Below are 18,050 nucleotides of genomic sequence, written 5' to 3' on the forward strand. Positions count from 1 at the left end.
CAGACCCAGGGCCTGAGGGTTGGTTTGGGGTTGGAAGGAGGCCTGGGCCACAGTGACCACTTCTGTCCCTGTGGCTCAAGCCACAGCTCCAAGCCCAGGGAGGGTGCGTGTCCAGGAAGCGTGAGGCCCGCCCTTGGCTGCCGGGAGACCAGGCAGTGGCTGCTGGGCTCGTGCAGAGCCTTATCCAGGCCTGGTGCCCGGCTTGACCGGGAACCCAGAGCCTCCTCGCCATGGCAGCTACGCGCGGGCAGGCCCTGACCTCGGTCCTGCCTGCCCTCCTGCTGGGACTCACAGGTAAGTCCTGGGTGCTGCCCAGAGACACCCTCAGAGCTGGCAGGGAGGCCCTTGGGATTTTACCAAATCCAGTTGCCTGCATGGCAGGGGCCTGGGGCCCAGAGGACCCCACGGAGCCCTTTGTCTACCTGCCAGGGTGCTGCCTGTGCCCCATCCTCCCTTGTGGGGAACAAAAGTGATGGGGTCGGGGGTCAGGAGGACACAAGGATGAGAGACTGGGGGAGGGCGGGGGGAAGGAGGAGTCCCCCTCCCGCTCGGCCTCCCTGATGTCGGCTCTGGTCTGAGTGGCTCGCAGATCTAGGTCAGAGAGGGTGTGAGGGTGGGAGAGACAGAAAGGGAGCCCCCGTCCCTCCGAGTGATGGCACCTCTGGCCTCGCAGGAAGATTCCAGGATTCTCAGTCAGACCGACATGCCCGACCCCCCCACCCCCGCCCTTAGCCCCCCGCAGGCTGTGTGACCTCGCACAAGTCACTAAACCTCTCTGTCTCCATATCCTCTTCTGGAGAGCGGGGACAATACCAGCCTCCCACAGTGGGATGCGGATGAAAATAAACACGCACCCAGAAATGTCCTATGAACCACAGGGTGCGCTGGGCAGTGGGGTGACAATTATCGTGAGGGTCTGCTCAGAAGAGAGCACGATGCAGAAGGTTCTGGAGCTGGGGGCTAAGAGGACATGCTCCGCAAGCTCCTGAGCTGCCCTCCGTCACCCAGAATCCTGTGTTGTCTCTGCTGGTTTCTCTGTCCTCCTCACACCCGCACACCTGACCAGGTGCTCCTCAAGCATGGGGTCCTGCCTGACATGTGTGTGTACCTGGCACCCGGCTCACAGACGGGCTCAGAGCAGGGGCACGGGGGCAGTGAAGACTTGCACAGATCACTGCTGTCATGTCCCTGCAGGCTGTCGTGAGGGGGAGGGGAGTCTGGCCCTGGAGGTGTCGCGGGATGACTCTCGGGAGAAAGGGGAGAGCTGCCTCAGGTGGAGGGAGGTCCCTGTCCCTGGAGGTGAGCAAGCACAGATGTGGATGGAAAGGACCTGATTAGGAGGGCCGGCCACCCCTGCGCGAGGTGGCCCTCGACGTCACACTGGTGTCCATGAGGGAGATCTTTGCATCCTCGCCACACCTCTCCCAGAAACTGGAACCATCCACCCAGATGCCCTACAGAAAAGCCTGGGAGACACTTCCCCATAACACACTGTGTCCCCCACACCCCATCAGTCTGTGACCAGGTCCTGGTGGCTGCATCTGCCGAATAGGTCTCAGGCCCCCCATCGCTCACCGGACTGGTCCAGGCGTCCCCTCCTCACTGCTGTCACTGCTCCCTTCCTGCCACTTGCTTTCCATCCTCCACTCAGCAACCACCGTATCCTTTTGAACCACATCCACGAGGCCACCTGGCCCGGTGTTCACAGTCTCCAGCGGCTTCCGGTCACACTCAGAACAGAGTCGGGGGCATCACCCTGTACCACAAGCTCTTCCCCATCTGGACCTCTTTGCCCATGATGCTGGGGTCCTACAGATCTCTCAGTCTCTCAAGCCCACCATGTGTTTCCTTCCGAGGCATTCTCACCTGCCATTCCCACTTTCTAGAATGTTCTTCCCATGCCCCTTCTCATGGTTGGCTCCTATCCATCCCTCCATTGCAGCTCAAAATGTCACCTCCTCCAGGAAGCCTTCTATTTTCTTCTAGATTAAGCCTTCTGGCATTTTTTACCTCTGCACTCTGTTTCCCCGAGGTCGAGCTCCAGTTATAATGATACGTTTACTTGTTACCATCAGTCTCATGCCCTCCTCCCACCCCCCCGAGGTGGGAACCAGACATAGCACATAGTAAGTCCATGAGGCCTGACACGCTGCAGGCAGTTTACAGGCTGTTGAGTGTCAGCCACACCTTGCATGGTCACAAGCTCTCTTTCACAGCCGGGCAGCCCTTCATCTCTCTAACGGGCCCATCTTGGAGGACAAGCCCAGGAAATCCAGCACCTTTCAACTGTACCGCCGGCCCCTTCAACTCCTGGGACTTCAATGTCACCTGGATGAAGGGCAGAGATGAGCACCCAGCCTCAGCTCAGCACCTGGTGACTAACAGACAGGGCAGCTACTTCGTCACAAGTAAGGTGTGGGTGACACTGACCCTCCAGGACATCTCACTGGAGATCACCTGCCAAGTCACCCACAGGATGCCAGGGGAGCCACTGCGGAAGACCATGAACCTCTCCCAAGTGCTCCAAGGTGGGTGGGAAGTAAGTGTGGGGGGAGACGTGTCACTTCCCAGCAGTAGCGGCTTTCAGAGTCTTCTGCCCCAAGCCCCCACCTCACCCCCGGGAGGCCGAGGTTCCTCGGTCGGACCACACAGCATAGCCACTAAAGGCATACGTTTCAGGGGCCGACCATCTGGGTTTAATCCCGGCTTTCCAACGTGTGTGATCTTGGGTAAGTTACCTGACTCCTTTGTGTGGAAATAAAAGTAAGCCCTTGTAGGTTTCATGTAAGGATCACATGAGTTAATCCTTATGATGTTCTAGAATAGTGCCTGACACACAGTAAGTTGTTTATGAATGTTTGGCCCCAGCCTTCCATTTATCACCATCATCATCATCGTCATCTTACTATTCTCTTATGATCTTGTCTAACGTTCCATTCCAAACATCTCTGCTCTATTAATATCATTGTTATTATTTTTAAACTTAAAAAATGTCTTATTCATCAACAAATAATGAATATCCACTGCGAGCCAGGCACTGTTCTGGGTGCTGAGGATACAGCAATGAATACAGTTAAATCCCTGTCCTTGTGGGGGTCATATTTTAGTAATTCTTTTTATGTATTTATTTTATATTTTAAATGTTTGCTTATTTAATTTGAGAGAGAGAGAACAAAAGTAGAGGGTGGACAGAGAGAGAGGGAGAGAGAGAATCCCAAGCAGGCTCTGCACTGTCAGCACAGAGCCCGCTGCAGGGTTCGAACTAGTGAGATCATGATCTGAGCTGAAATCAAGAGCTGGACGCTTAACCAACTGAGCCACCCAGGCACCCCAGTAATTCTTAAAATTGTATTTCACGGTATGAAATATTTCGAACATACAAAAAATAACATACCAGACACCTAGGTACCCCTACCCATATTTAATGAACGTTAACATTTCACTTTACTTGCCTTACATTAAAGCATACAAGAAAACATTACTTCTAAAAAAAAAAACAAAAACAGTAAAACAGTAATGGATGAGAGAGCGACAGGTCTTGTGTCTAGTTCTTGGGAGAAGGAAAGAGGCTGGCCGGGCAGGGGGATTTCAACAGATGTTTCTTTCTGCCTGTCTAGTTGTCCCCACCGTGAAGATCACCACCAAGGCCTCCGGGGCGTATATCCACGTGCATCAGAGAGTGAACCTCACCTGTCACGTGAGCCACTTCTACCCCTCGCACCTGCGTCTCACCTGGATGGAGAACAGACACAAGGTCCACACAGTGGAGTCCCCGCAGGCCACGAGGAACCCAGATGGGACCTACTCTCTGAAGCACACGTGGCAGGCGGAAGCCACGCTGGACGGGAGCGAGTTTGCTTGCTGGGTGGTCCAGGACGAGCAGCCGCCGGTCAGGGCCAACATCACCCTGCGGGCCCAGGCACCCAAGCTGGGGAAAGGTGGGCGCGGTCTCTTGCTGGCCCCTCTGGGTGGCATGGCTGGGAGTCAGGCATGAAAACACCAGCCAGCAGCCGGGGGTGCAGGCCGCACGGGTTAGGGGCTCAGGGCAGCGCTGGATGAAGGTGAGGGAGGAGAGGATGCCCTGGGCTGGTGATAAAACTCTGAGCCTTTGTCCCCTAAGTTCCCTCCCTTCCTCCTTCTCCCACACCCTCACCTAGAAGGAGCGGGACTTCCCTTTCCCAATTCCACGCGCTCTTCAGGTCCGAAGTCCTCTGCCTTAACATTTCTGCAGGAAAGGGCAGAGAGTATGGACTGCTGGGCACCAAAGACTCTTCTAGGGAGGTTTTAAGTCAAGACTGGTTCAGCTGGAAGTTTCTGAGTGTCCATTTTAAAGAGGGCAGAATTCTCAACTCCTTCAGCTGGGAAACAGAGTGGGCGCCGGAGCAAGATTCTCCTCTCTGCTATTCAGTTCTCTCTCAATCTCTCTCTCTCTCTCTTTCTCCTTTCTCCTTCTCCTCCCTTCTGCTCTTCCTTCCCCTTACCTCCCCCCTCCCCATGCTGATCTCTCTATACTCCTCCTCTCTCGCCCTTTGTGGCCGTGCGTGACTTTGTCCACTAGGGGGGGCTGCCTGCTAGCAGTTCAGACCCAGAAGCCAAAGCAGCTTTACCTGGTCCCACTTGGATCAGCTTGGGAGAATGGCCAGGAGGGCATGTGGGGGTGGGAAGGGAAGAGGGCATTGTGATTGGCCAGGCCTAGGGGAGCCCCAGTGTGGACTGACAGCCCTCCAGGACCGCACTAAGTGGGGAAGGACAGCTCCCTACAAGAGGTGTGAGCGGGTATGAATGGTTGCATCTGTGTGCGTGTAGTAGGGCCCCTGTGGCTCCCAGCGAAGGGTGGAAGGAGGCTGGGCTGGCAAAACATCTTCCTGGCCAGGGCTTCGACCCTGCATCCTACCTATCTCTCCCGGACAGATCCGGCCTTGATCTGCCTGCTGTAAGAATTCTTGGGGAATGAGCCCACTCACCATTCAGTTTCTCCAGGTTCTTTTCTGTCGATGTCCAGCAGAAATAAGAGGGTTCCCCCCTGGAGGGATATACAGATCTGGGTGGAAAACTCCAAACTGGCCTTTTGTCCTCGAAGAAGCAAGTATCGTTATTTCTTTCTGACTCACTTCTTTACTGACTCACTCTGAGTTTTTCCTCTCTCTGCCTGAATCTTTCTTTCTTTTCTGGCGTTCAGGGCCCCTTCTGTTTTGTGCGAGCGCACCTGCACAGTACACCTCTCCGGGTGGCCCACAGAGCCCTTCTTTGGTATCCCCACCTCCGGCCTCTGTTTGCGTTTGGCTGACACCTGCAGGGCACTTACCGTGTCCCAGTCGTGCTTGCGTAGCTTGGCGGACAAAGGACAGGAGGGGCTGAGGTCTGAGAGGTCTGAGCTGGGGTCAAAAAGCAGGGTGGTCTGTCTGCAAATTGAATGTGCTCTTTTGTATTTTTCTCCCCCATCCTGCCGGAGAATACAGACCTCGGTGTTGCCCGTCTCTTCTCGAACTCAGTCGCACGTGCTCTGTTTCTGATATTTCCTTGTCCCTGAAGGGCCCCACTGTGTGCATGGTTCTGTCATCGCAGTGGTACTTGGCCCGCAGGGCGTCCTGCCGAGGGGCTCCGTCTACTCGCCGACACCTCTCCTCCGTGATGGGACCCTCACTCCTCTGAAGTAGACTCTGGATCTTGTATTCAGAGGCGTCCACACTCTGGAGCTGAGCAGATCGGTGTCCCCTCACAAGGCTGCCACCAGCCGTCTGAGCCCTCAGGCAAAGCACTGCCTGTCCAGGGCTCAGTTCCTCACCTGAGTCCTGATAAGTGTGGTGCTTGCCTGGCCCGTGGGACCCGCTGGGGATTCCTCTCCTTGACCCTTGCTTGACATCCGGACAATGGGGTCCCCAGAAGGTGCCATGCCATGACTGTTTGCAGTCCCTGGGGCGCCCAGCCCAGCTGGGCTACAAGTGGTAAAATATTATAGTTCACTGGTCATTATGCGACCAGTTGTAGAGAAGTAAAGGCAGCTGTGATATAACAGAAAGAGCCCATGACCTGAAGTCCTGACCCTGGGTTTGGAGCATGGGTTCTGGATGCTATGAGGTCCGTGGGCAAGTCACTAACCCTCTCTGCACCTTTTCTTTCTCTAATGTTAGAAATACCATTAACAACACTTTCTCAGATGGTTATTGTGACCATAGGATGATGACACACCGGTTTTGGAGTGATCATTGTGTGATCACCATATTCTACTTAGCTAGAGAAGTACTTACCTGAAAAATTAAGACTCCTCCCCTGTTTGCAGTTGGGGCAGCTGAGGCTTAGAGAGTTACATTGCTCAGGCTCAGCCAGTGGAGGGGCCAGGACTGCAAACTTGAGCGGGACCCCCGAAGCTTGTGCTCCTAGGCTCTTCTCTGTGCCACCTGCTTTTCTATGACCTGGGCTTTGAGCGTGGACTTGACGTTCCCTTTTTGGGGGTGGAGGACAGACCTGAGCAGAGACCTCAGACAAAGACCCAGGGGCCTGACTGTCTAAGAACTCTGGCTCTGCCACTGACCAGCTATGGACCATGGGCAAGTTACCTAGCCTGTCTGGGCCTCAGTTTCCTCATCTATGAAATGGAGATGGTAATAGCTCCCACCTGTTAGCATTGCTGCGAGAAGCTGGTGAGTTAGCAGAGCTGGAAAGCAGAGTCCAGGGATGGGGGTGTTTGCCTCTAGGGGTGGGTGGGAGTCGGCCCCCCACACACTGCTGTGCTCCCTGTCCAGTCATTGCCTGGCCTCTGATGGCGGCCTCCGAATCCAACTCCTGTGGAATTCACCTTTACACCCTAAGGGGGAGGATGCCTTGGGGCTTTTCAAGGAGCCGTGGCCTTGGGGCACCTCCGTGCCTCTCACGGGTGGGGGCATCTCTCCCTGCAGGCCAGGGCACCTACTCGTACTCCTTGCAAGGCCCCCTTCAGCGATCCGAGCCGGGCAGGAGCATCCAGCTGACCTACATGTCCTCTGGATTCCCGTCACGCCACGTTACTGTGACCTGGTTTAAGAAGAACCACGAGCTCCCAAAGACGCAGACCCACATCCACCCCAGTGGAGACGCATACAATGTGACCAGCAGAGTGCTCGTCCCGCTGCAAGCTGACGACGTGCTTTCTTTTGTCGTGTGCCACGTCAGCCATAGATCCACCCTGGTTTTCCAGAAATCCATCAGCCTGGACCAGTACCTCCGTGGTAAGAACGTTCTCGCGCTCAGGTGGGGCAGTGCAGAGCTGGGCTATGGATGTCTCTGCCTCCGTCTCCTCCTCTGAAAACCGTACAGCCCTCAGGGGCCGTGGCGAGGATTCGGTGAAATCATACCTGTTAAGTGCACAACACATGCCTTGCTCATACTAACCGTTCAGGGCAGCAGTTGCTGGGGTGGCTACTAAGTATTATTCGTACGCTTCACATCCCCTCTCTGAACCTCAGTCTCCTCATCTGTAAAACAGGGAACGGTATCTTCCAGGAATTTAATGTTCATATTATTGTTCTTTTAAATGAAGAGGATGTAAGTCTTTGAAATTTCTAAATTTTAAGGACTATGATGTCTTTGGGTGATTACTCATACCTAGGTAAGGGCCTAATTTTTCATCTGATTTTCTTCTGTTGTTGTTGATTTTCCTGGCCTGGATCAATGCCTGGCAGGGATGTAACTTTGATGAGACAGTGGATATCATGCCTAGAAGGAATTATAGTGATCATCCCGTTGTTTATGACAACTCTAAAGCCCAGAGAAGGCAAGTGAACGGTCCAAGGTTGCGCAGCAGTAAAATTAATTCCTTAGGATGCGTATAGGACTTTAAACTTTATAAGCTTCAAATATTTAAATATTTTCCTCATTATTTTTGCGAGTATTATGTCAGGAAAGACAGCATTTTACATGAAATAAAATATTGATACTAACACCTCAAATGAGCATCGCACACTGTCAGTAAAGCACACTTGTGTGGGTTAACTAATTAAATGTGTGCCACTGTCCTATACCATTTGTCCCATTGAGGATTTACAGAAGGAAACTGAGGTTCAAAGAGGTAAAGTCGGCCCCAGGTTGCAACGCCGGTGAGAGGTTTTTCGTATGAACTCAGGCTTCTTCTTTTTTCATATTATTTTTAAAAAATTTAAATTTAAATTAGTTAACATATAGTGTAATAATTTCAGGAGTATAATTTAGTGATTCGTCACTTACATATGACAGCCAGTGCCCATCCCAACAAGTGTCCTCCTTAATGCCTGTCACCCCTTTAGCCCATCCCCCCACCAATGCTCCTCCAGCAGCCCTCAGTTTGTTCTCTGTACTTAAGAGTCTCTTATGGATGCCTTCCTCTCTGTTTTTTATCTTGTTCTTCCTTTCCTTCCCCTGTGTTCACCTGTTTTGTTTCTTCAATTCCACATATGAGTGAAATCATATGTTTGTCTTTCTCTGACTGACTTATTTCACTTAGGATAATACCCTCTAGTTCCATCCACGTTGTGCAAAGGGCAAGATATCGTTCTTTTTGATCACCAAATAATATTCCAGTGTGTGTGTGTGTGTGTGTGTGTATACACATATGTATATATGTGTATCTTCTTTATCCGTTCATCGGTCAATGGACATTTGGGCTCTTTCCATACTTGGGCTATTGTCGATAGCGCTGGTATAAACATTGGGGTGCATGTGCCCCTTTAAATCAGCACTCCTGTATCCTTTGGATAAATACCTAGTAGTGCAATTGCTAGGTCGTAGGGTAGTTCTATTTTTAATTTTTTGAGGACCCTCCACACTTCTCCAGAGCGGCTGCACCAGTTTGCATTCCCACCAGCAGTGCAGGAGGTGGACTCGGGCTTCTATCCACTCTTACCACCCGTGGGATTGCCTGCTTAGTTACTTAGGCTCTCCCGGCCTCAGTCTATTTGAGTGTAAAGTAGGAAAATGATGATTCAGGGAGTTCTTCATTACCTGCGTATTTGTTCTATAATTCCTTGGAGTTAGGACAGCTGTGTGGAAAAGCGAAAATCATAGAAGATACAAATGTTCACAAATGAATTACTTGTAAAATTAGCCCCCACTCAAACCCCTCACTGCTCAGCACTGACTGATCTCCTTTGGGTTTCCCGCCCCAGAAATGTCACTACTGGGTGTCTTTATCTGGGTTCCCCTGACAGAGGAGACTGAAGCCAGGACCGGGTGCAGGTGTTTGGGAAATGATCCACAGAGGCTCAGGGGTTGGGATAAAGGGTGTGGAGTGTCAGACAGGGAAGGCAGGACACTCAAGAAAGGGGGGTGGTTATTGACTAGGTGCCCTTGTGGACACAGTGAGGCTCAGCCCCTCTCAGGAACTGGGGATTGTCCCTGTGGGGGAAGGGAGAGGGAAGCTGGGATGTGCTTGCATGGTCTGGGTGACATTTCACGGTTATGGAGAAATCCCAAGGCAGAGAACGCGCGAAGCGTTGAGGGGTTCCAGTAGGGACAAAGCACCGCCCATCATGGCTGCCCTGAGCCAGCAGCGAGAGGAGGTGGTGTGAAGTCTAGAAACCCTCTGCTCTCCATCAGTGTTGCCTGGGTTGAAGTGTGGCAAGCAAGAGACCGCACTATGCAGAAAGAACCTGCATCCGTTGTGAAATGAAATCAGAAATCTTGCAAAAATTGTATTTCAAGAAGTTGAGGCCAATGATGGGGGGAACTGCTGGCATCACAGGCAAAGCCTCTGGGTGCCTTGAGATGGAAAAAGAAAAAGAAAACTCATGATGCTCATCATTCCATGGGCACTTCAAAACAGAACATGTTGTCGGGGCGCCTGGGTGGCTCAGTCGTCTAAGTGTCCAACTTCAGCTCAGGCCATGATCTCATGGTTGGTGAGTTTGAGCCCCATGTTGGGCTCTGTGCTGACAGCTCAGAGCCTGGAGCCTGCTTCGGATTCTGTGTCTCCCTCTCTTTCCGCCACTCCCTTGCTTGTGCGCGAGCTCTCTCTCTCTCTCTGTCTCAAAAGTAAATAAGTATTAAAATTTTTTTAAAAAGGGAGAATACATTGATTGAAAGAGGCCCCTGTGAAAATTGATAGGACATTCGAATAATTTTTCAATTACCTCTTAAGGATGGTGCCACAAAGGTGAAATGTGCAAGTGCTGTATGGATTCGTTGGCACCGCCATGCCAGGTTTGGGAGATAATTATTTCTACTTCCTGATACTCACAGCACTTCTTCCTTCCAAAGGTTGGTGCATAGTTGTGGTTATATTTTATATTTAATTAAAACATAAATTAAACAAAATTAGTGTCATGATTGAAATTTTTTTTAATGTTTATTTATTTTTGAGAGAGAGAAAGAGACAGAGTGCCGGGGAGGGGCAGAGAGGGAGAGGGACACACAGAATCAGAAGCATCTCCAGGCTCTGAGCTGTCAGCACAGAGCCTAACAGGGGGATCGAACTCGTGAACCGCGAGACCATGACCTGAGCCAAAGTCGGACATTTAACCAACTGAGCCACCGAGGTGCCTCTCATCATTAAAATGCTTTTCAAGATGAAGTTTCAACCCAATTTTTCCTTGCGAACTCTTATGAGATTGGGGCCTGTTTTGCGTAGGTTCCTTCTGAGTGGCTTTTTGTTGCTGTTTTCCGATACCGCGTAGCATTCTCTGTGTAGCTCATTTGGTTTTGTGAGGATTAGAGGGGGCCACACATGGGCTGCCGTTCTGTGTGTCGAAACAGTGATCATCCACCGTGCCCGGGTCTCTCTCCTCTGGACGCTGCCTGGACGCTACACAGCAGGAGAGCTCACTGGAGGCAAGAAAGGGCATCTGAGCCAGTCCCTCCTTTCTGCGGTGGTTGGCATCCTCTAACGCCCTAATACTTGCTTGGGGGTTCCTTCCTCTGGCCAAACGTTCCTGGACATCACCCCAGTTACCAGTCTTCCTCCATCTTGAGCACTCCCTCTCTGGCTCCTCCTCTTTGCTTGGGAATAATCCTTGCCTGTGTGCTGAAGGGGAAAGGCTGAGTACAGATAGCGACCTTCTGGGGAAGGTGTCCTGCCTTGGCTCTCCCACCCATATTTTTTTAAAAAATCTTTCTAACACTTACTTATTTTTGAGAGACAGAGAGCATGAGTGGGGGGAGGGACAGAGAGAGAAGGAGACACAGAATTCCAAGCAGGCTCCAGGCTCTGAACTGTCAGCACAGAGCCCGAGGCGGGGCTTGAATGTCACCAACCATGAGATTATGACCTGAGCCGAAGTCAGACGCTCAATCGACTGAGCCACCCAGGTGCCCCTGTCCCACCCATTTGTTTGTTTGTTTGTTTGTTTGTTTATTTTAGTTTGTCTCTGCATCTTTATTTTTTAAATTTTTTTCTTTCATAGTTTATTGTCAAGTTGGTTTCCATATAACACTCAGTGCTCATCCAAACAAGTGCCCTCCTCCATGCCCATCACCCCCCTTCCCCTCCCCCATCAGCCCTCAGTTTGTTCTCAGTATTAAAGAGTCTCTCATGGTTTGCCTGCCTCCCCCATGGTCCTCTGTTAAGGTTCTCCTGATCCACTTATAAGTGAAAATATATGGCATCTGTCTTTCTCTGCCTGACTTATTTAGCTCAGCATAACACCCTCTAGTTCCATCCATGTTGCTACACACGGCCAGATTTCATTCTTTCTCATTGCCATGTAGTATTCCATGGTATAGATAAACCACCTCTTGATTCATTCATCAGTTGATGAACATTTAGGCTCTTTCCATGTTTTGGCTATTGTTGAGAGTGCTGCTATGAACATTGTGGTACATGTGCTCCTGTGCATCAGCATTCCTGTATCCCTTGGGTAAATTCCTAGCAGTGATATTCCTGGGTCATAGGGAAGTTATATTGTTAATTTTTTGAGGAATCCCACACTGTTTTGCAGAGGGGCTGCATCACCCATTTTTTAAGCATCACTGACAGACATGATCGATCTGGATGGGCTGAGTATGAAGGAAAGGAATTTAGGAGACAGATGCCCTTTGTTCCTTCTAGTTGCACTGCATAAGGAGTCCTGTCTCTACCTTACACCAAGGGTTGAAATCTGCCTTAACTAGACCTGTGAAACATGATCTGACCTTAGACAATTGCATAATTTAAGAGTTTGGAAAGAGACGGAAAGTGACTCACACAGGTTCTTGCATTTGGCTGTGGTGTCAGTCCGGGGACCACAATCTGGATCTCCCTGCCCTTGACTTAGTGTTAGATGCTGTGCCCATATGAATTCTACTGAAATATATAAGGTTGTGTCATATTTAAGAATCTCTTGAATGCTGAGAACAAACTGAGGACTGATGGAGGTGGGGGGAAGGGATGGGGGGTGATGGGCATGCAGGAGGGAACTTGTGGGGATGAGCACTGGGTGTTATATGGAAACCAATTTGACAATAAACTATTTTAAAAAAGGAATCTTCCAAATTTTCCTCATTATGAACACATTCTACTGCACAGCTGAAAACCCAGTTGCAAAGAGCTCTAGAAGTTATTAGATCATGACTTCAGAAGCCAGGAATCATAAATGCATATAGCCTTAAAGCTGGGGTGTCTGACTTGCATGACAGTACATCAGGCTGTGTCTGGCGTGATCCCAGCTTTGCTCTTTGTGACCTTGGGCAGGTTACTGAACATCTCCAAATCCTAGCTCCTTCCTATGTAAAGTCTCAGTATCTTGGAGTCATAAAGGCGTAGAGTCTGCGAATCTTAAAATCTTAGAATTATCAAGTCATGGAGTGAGTTACCTGTCTCGTAGGTTCTTAAATGGTATTTAATGTCCATCTTTGCATCTTTCATGGCCAAAGTGGGGAAAAAAGAGAGAGAAAGATTTTGAGGCTTTCATCAACCCCATTCGTTCTTTCATCCATGCATTCATCCATCCAACCATGCATCAAGCATGCACTCAATGCACACCCTCATTCAGCCATGCATTTATCTATGCGGGAACCTATTAACAAGCACCTGAATCCTCCTCTGGGGCAGCCCTTGGGCAGATGGCCACCTTCAAGGAGCTCCCTGACTCCCACAGTGGACTTCCTGTAGTAATTGTCTGCTTTCTCCGGGCTGTGTCAGTTCCCCCTACAGTGAGACTGTCCCAATCTTCACCCTCCTCGGACTTGGTGGTGGTTACCTGCCACGTGCAGAGATTCTACCCACAGAGAATGCATCTCACCTGGATAGAGAACTGTCGCACGATCAAGGGAGCTGAGCAACTCACATCCAAGCAGAATAGCGATGGGACCTACACCCTGGAAAGCTTGCATCTGGTGAATGTGTCAGGGCAGCGGTCTGAGCAGGTGCTCACCTGTAAGGTGCAGCATGAGGACCAGCCTTCCATCCAGGCCAACCTCATCCTGTCTGTGGAAGCACAAGGCACATACAAGCCCCTTGGAAGCTCAGGTAAGCCCACCTCGACTGCTCTGAGCAACTGGGTCACCTTTGTCTCCTGAGTGAAGTGAGGTCTTTAAACTCACAGAGCCGCATTTGCTGTCTCCTTCTGCCCATTGGTACTTAGGTCCAGAGATGCCTGCCCTTATCTTTGTGGCTTTCCTTCTGGGTTTCAAGGTGCTGCTGGTGATGAGTTTCATAGTCACCTACATCTGCAGGTGGCAGAAACTGTAACAGGTGAGTTGGGGTCAGGTCTCGGTACATAGGGATAGAGGTCATGGTCACCATCATGGGCTAGCAAGAGGAGTCTAAGGTAAGTCCACTGTTTCATACTGTGCCTCCCAGGGGGTCCGGCAAAGAAAATACTCTTGTTTTCTCTAAATGTCCATGGGAAATTTCAGAGGCTTCCAGATCTCATACATCCCGCAGTGCCCTGGGGTTTCAAGGTTTTAAATGAAGTCCCTTGGAATACTGGGTGGGGATCTGAGATGGGGAGGTGGGATGAAGGTCAAAGCTTTGAGCCCTAAACTCCAAAGAGTACCCCCATGTACTGTTATATATGTCCGTTTAGACATATTTTGGAATGAATTAGAAAAGTGTTACTAATATCTGCTAATGTAGCCCACTGATGGACTGGGAGGCTCAGACTACTAGCAAGCATGGGTGTGAGTGTGGGGGAGTTCAGAATACAGACAGAGGGGCTGGGGTGTAGTGAGTAGGGGTCTTATTTCTGATCTACCATGAATCCAGGCATGCAGAGTGACCACCACATATGTGCTCAATAAGTACTTGGGGAATTAATACAAGAATGAATGAATGAGTGAATGAATGAATGAATGATTTTTCCACAACCACTCCTGGATGCTCTGCAATTCATTGCCTTTCCCTCTGTCCAAGAGGCTTACCTTGGGGGAGAAGCTGCCACCCCCTCTTCTATCCTGGACATGCTCCCTTCCTCTCACCCTCCTGGTGTTTCTTCTCCCTGGGCTTCACAGCTCCGTCGAGGACAGACCTTGGTCTGAGGGGCCCAGGGACACTGATGCATTGAAATTCAAACTGGCCCTGCTTCTGCCCAAAAGACAATCAGATGGGTCAAGAAAACATGGTTTCCATTCTGTCTGTGATCAGGAACAACCCTTAATTTTCAGAGCACATTTCACTTTTGTTTTTTCTTTTTAACATATGAATTGCAGCATGGTTAGCACACAGTGTTATATTAGTTTCAAGTGTACAATATGGTAATTCCACAATTCTATACGTTGCTCACTGCTGATCACCATTAAGTGTACTCTTACTGCCTTCACCCGTTTCTCCCATTCCCCCTTCCTCCCTGGTAACCATCAGTTTGTTCTCAACAGTTAAGAGTCTGTTTGTTCGTTTGCCTCCTTTTTTAAATTGTTCATTTGTTTTGTTTCATTTCTACATATGAGTGAAATCATATAGTATTTATCATTCTTTGACTAATTTATTTCACTTAGTGTTGTACTCTCTAGCTCCATCCATGTTGTTGCAAATGGCAAGACTTCATTCCTTTTTATGGCGGAGTAATATTCTACTGTATATACACATATACAGTATATATAAGTGTATATATCCCACATCTTCTTTATCCATTCATCTACTGGTAGACATTTGAGCTGCTTTCATATTTTGGATGAACACATCTTACTTGTATACACACCTTCAGCAAGTATGATTTTATTTATTTTAACACCTATATGTTTTGAAATCACTATATGGAATAGGCATATTTTTGGTTCTGAAATATATATAAGAAATATATAAGAAATCCTTGGTCTTTACCATCCTATCTTTGAAAAATATTAATATATTGAGGATATGGTCTCCTGTTTCTTTTAAAAACACTGTTTTGAATTTCATGTTTATCCATCTCAGATTGGGTTTTAAAATTTTACAACGTATTATAAATCCTTAAGGAATATACAATTTTAGTTTGCATGTTCTAAGTTTTATATAAATGCTGTTGTACTGTATACAGCACTCTGGAACTTTTATTTTTAATGGTCAATGCAGCATGTGGGATTTCTTCATTTTGATAAACGTGCTCCATTTTATTGATTTCCCACATCTCTATGGCTCTCTGTTATAAGAATATTCTAGGGGGTCCTGGATGGCTCAGTCGGTTAAGCATCCAACTTTGGTTCAGGTCATTATCTCACTGCTCATAAGTTTGAGCCCCATGTTGGGCTCTGTGCTGACAGCTCAGAGCTGACAGCTGAAACAGAGCCTGTTTCAGATCTATGTCTCTCTCTCTTTCTGACCCTCCTACCCTCAGAAATAAATAAATAAACATTAAAAAATATTGTAAGAATATTCTACAACTTAGGGATGGCTCTCAGGATGGTATTAAAGCTTTATCTGCTGTTCGGGTAATACAACTTTGCAATGAGCATTTTTCTCTCTGTTTCCTTGGGCACAAGAGGGAGAGTCCCTCTTGTTCCTCTGCTGTGGTCCACACAGCAGCAGTATTAGTATCATTTGGGAGCTTTTCGAATACAAAAAAAAAAAAAAGCTTTTCATTTTTGATGACTTTTTTTTTCAAAAAATTTTTGAAGCTTTCATTTATTTTCGAGACAGTGAGAAAACACAAGCTGGGGAAGGGCAGAGAGAGAGGCAGACAGGAACCAAAGTGGGCTTTGTGCTGACACCAGAGGGCCTGATGTGGGGCTCAAACTCACAAGCCAAGAGATCATGACCTAAGCTGAAGTTGGATGCTTAGGCGACTGAGCCGCCCAGGTGCTCCAATTTTTGATGAAGTTTTGCTCTGTCTATTTGTACCTTTTTTTTTTCTTTATTTCTAGGAGAGAGAGAGAACGTGAACAGGGGAGGGTTAGAGAGAGAGAGGGAGACACAGACTCTGAAATAGGCTCCAGGCTCTGAGCTGGCAGTCAGCACAGAGCCCGACGCGGGGCTAGAACCCACGAACCGTGAGATCATGACCTAAGCGAAAGTCGGCCGCTTAACCGACTAAGCCACCCAGGCGCCCCTATTTGTACCTTTGATCTAGTTTTATTTTTCTCAGCTGTGTGTGTGTGTGTGTGTGTTTGTGTGTATGTGTTATAAATGGTAGCTATCTTATATTTTTTTTCTCATTGGGATAAATTATTCAGCACTCATTGATCAGCACAGCTGCCTTTGCCATAGAGCAACCCAGTCCATAAATGTGTGGTCCATTTGATGATGTCTTATTGCCATTGACCTATTTGTTTATATCTATCAAACCTCCCCTCCCTGTGAGTCACAGGGATAAACATACAACACAGGAAATTACAGTCAACAGTATTGGAATACATTGTATGGTGACAGATGGTGACTACATTTACCGTGGTGAGAGTTGCATAGTGCATAGAATTGTCATATTACTATGTTGTGCACCTAAAACTAATATAGCACTGTATGTCAACTTTAATAATAATGATTTTTAAAATATTAAAAAAATAAAATGTGGCCTGGTATAAAAAAAATAGGCCCATAAGTAATACGTACTTGGCCAAGTGATTTTTGACAAAGGTGTCAAAGCAATTCAATATGGAAAGGACAGTCTTTTCAACAAATGGTGTTGAAAAGAATTAAATATTCATATGCAAAAAGAAGAATTTTGACCATTTCCTTAGAACATATATAAAATTTAAATATTGTCTTAAAATAATATTACCTTATAGAAATATTATTATACAATACACACCAAAATACTAAGAACAAATTAATTTGGTTAGAGGGATCATAGACCTAATTTTTTTTTAGACCTAAATTTGAAACCTAAAATTGTAAAGCTTCTAGAAGGAACCATGGGAAAAAACCAAAACTACATCTTTATGGTCTTGGGTTGGCAGAAACTTTTTAGGTAAGACACGGGAAGCACAATCTATAAAGGAAAATATTGATCCATTTGATTTTATAAAAATTTAAAACTTGTTCTTCAAAAGATACTATTGATAAAAAGAAAAGGAAGGTGACCGACTAGGGGAGAGTATTTGTCAAACAAATCTATGCAAGGACTTGTATCTGGGACAGAGGTGGACAAGTTACAGCCGCCTGTTTGTGCAAGTCAAGTTTTATGATCTGTGCCTTCTTTTAGGCTGAAATGTCAGAGGGAAGTGATTGCTGTCCGGACCTGACAACCCACGAGCATAAAGCATTTACTGTCCGGCCATCTAAGACAAAGCTCGCTGACACCTGAGGGACAGTATTTAAAGAAGTTTAACAACAAAATAGCAAGAAGACAAACAATCCCATTTTATAAGCGCATAAAAGATTTGACTGGCTGCACCACCGAAGAACAAAATGTAAAATGCATTAAAAAAAAAAACCCTGCTCTATCTCTATTAGAACAGCTTTATAACACGTTTCGATCCCTCTTTGAGGCAAACTTTCCACCTGGTTCTGTTCCTCAGAACAGCCGGGGCTCTCCTTGGCCCACATGCATGTGAGAATCGCTTTGTCAACTTTCATTATAAACACTTTAAAGATTATGATTTGTTTTATATACTCATTTGGGTGCACTGACATCTTCCGATATGGGGTTTTGCCACTCATGGACATGAGATACCTCAATTTCGTTTTTCCTTGATGACTTTTAATTCACCATTTTACAGAGCTTTTTGTTCCCATCATGGTTCTTATGCTTCCCTAATTAGAGCTATCTTTAATA

This window comes from Hyaena hyaena, unplaced genomic scaffold (assembly GCF_003009895.1).
Source record: "Hyaena hyaena isolate Hyena2069 unplaced genomic scaffold, ASM300989v1 scaffold_131, whole genome shotgun sequence".
Lineage (NCBI taxonomy): Eukaryota > Metazoa > Chordata > Mammalia > Carnivora > Hyaenidae > Hyaena > Hyaena hyaena.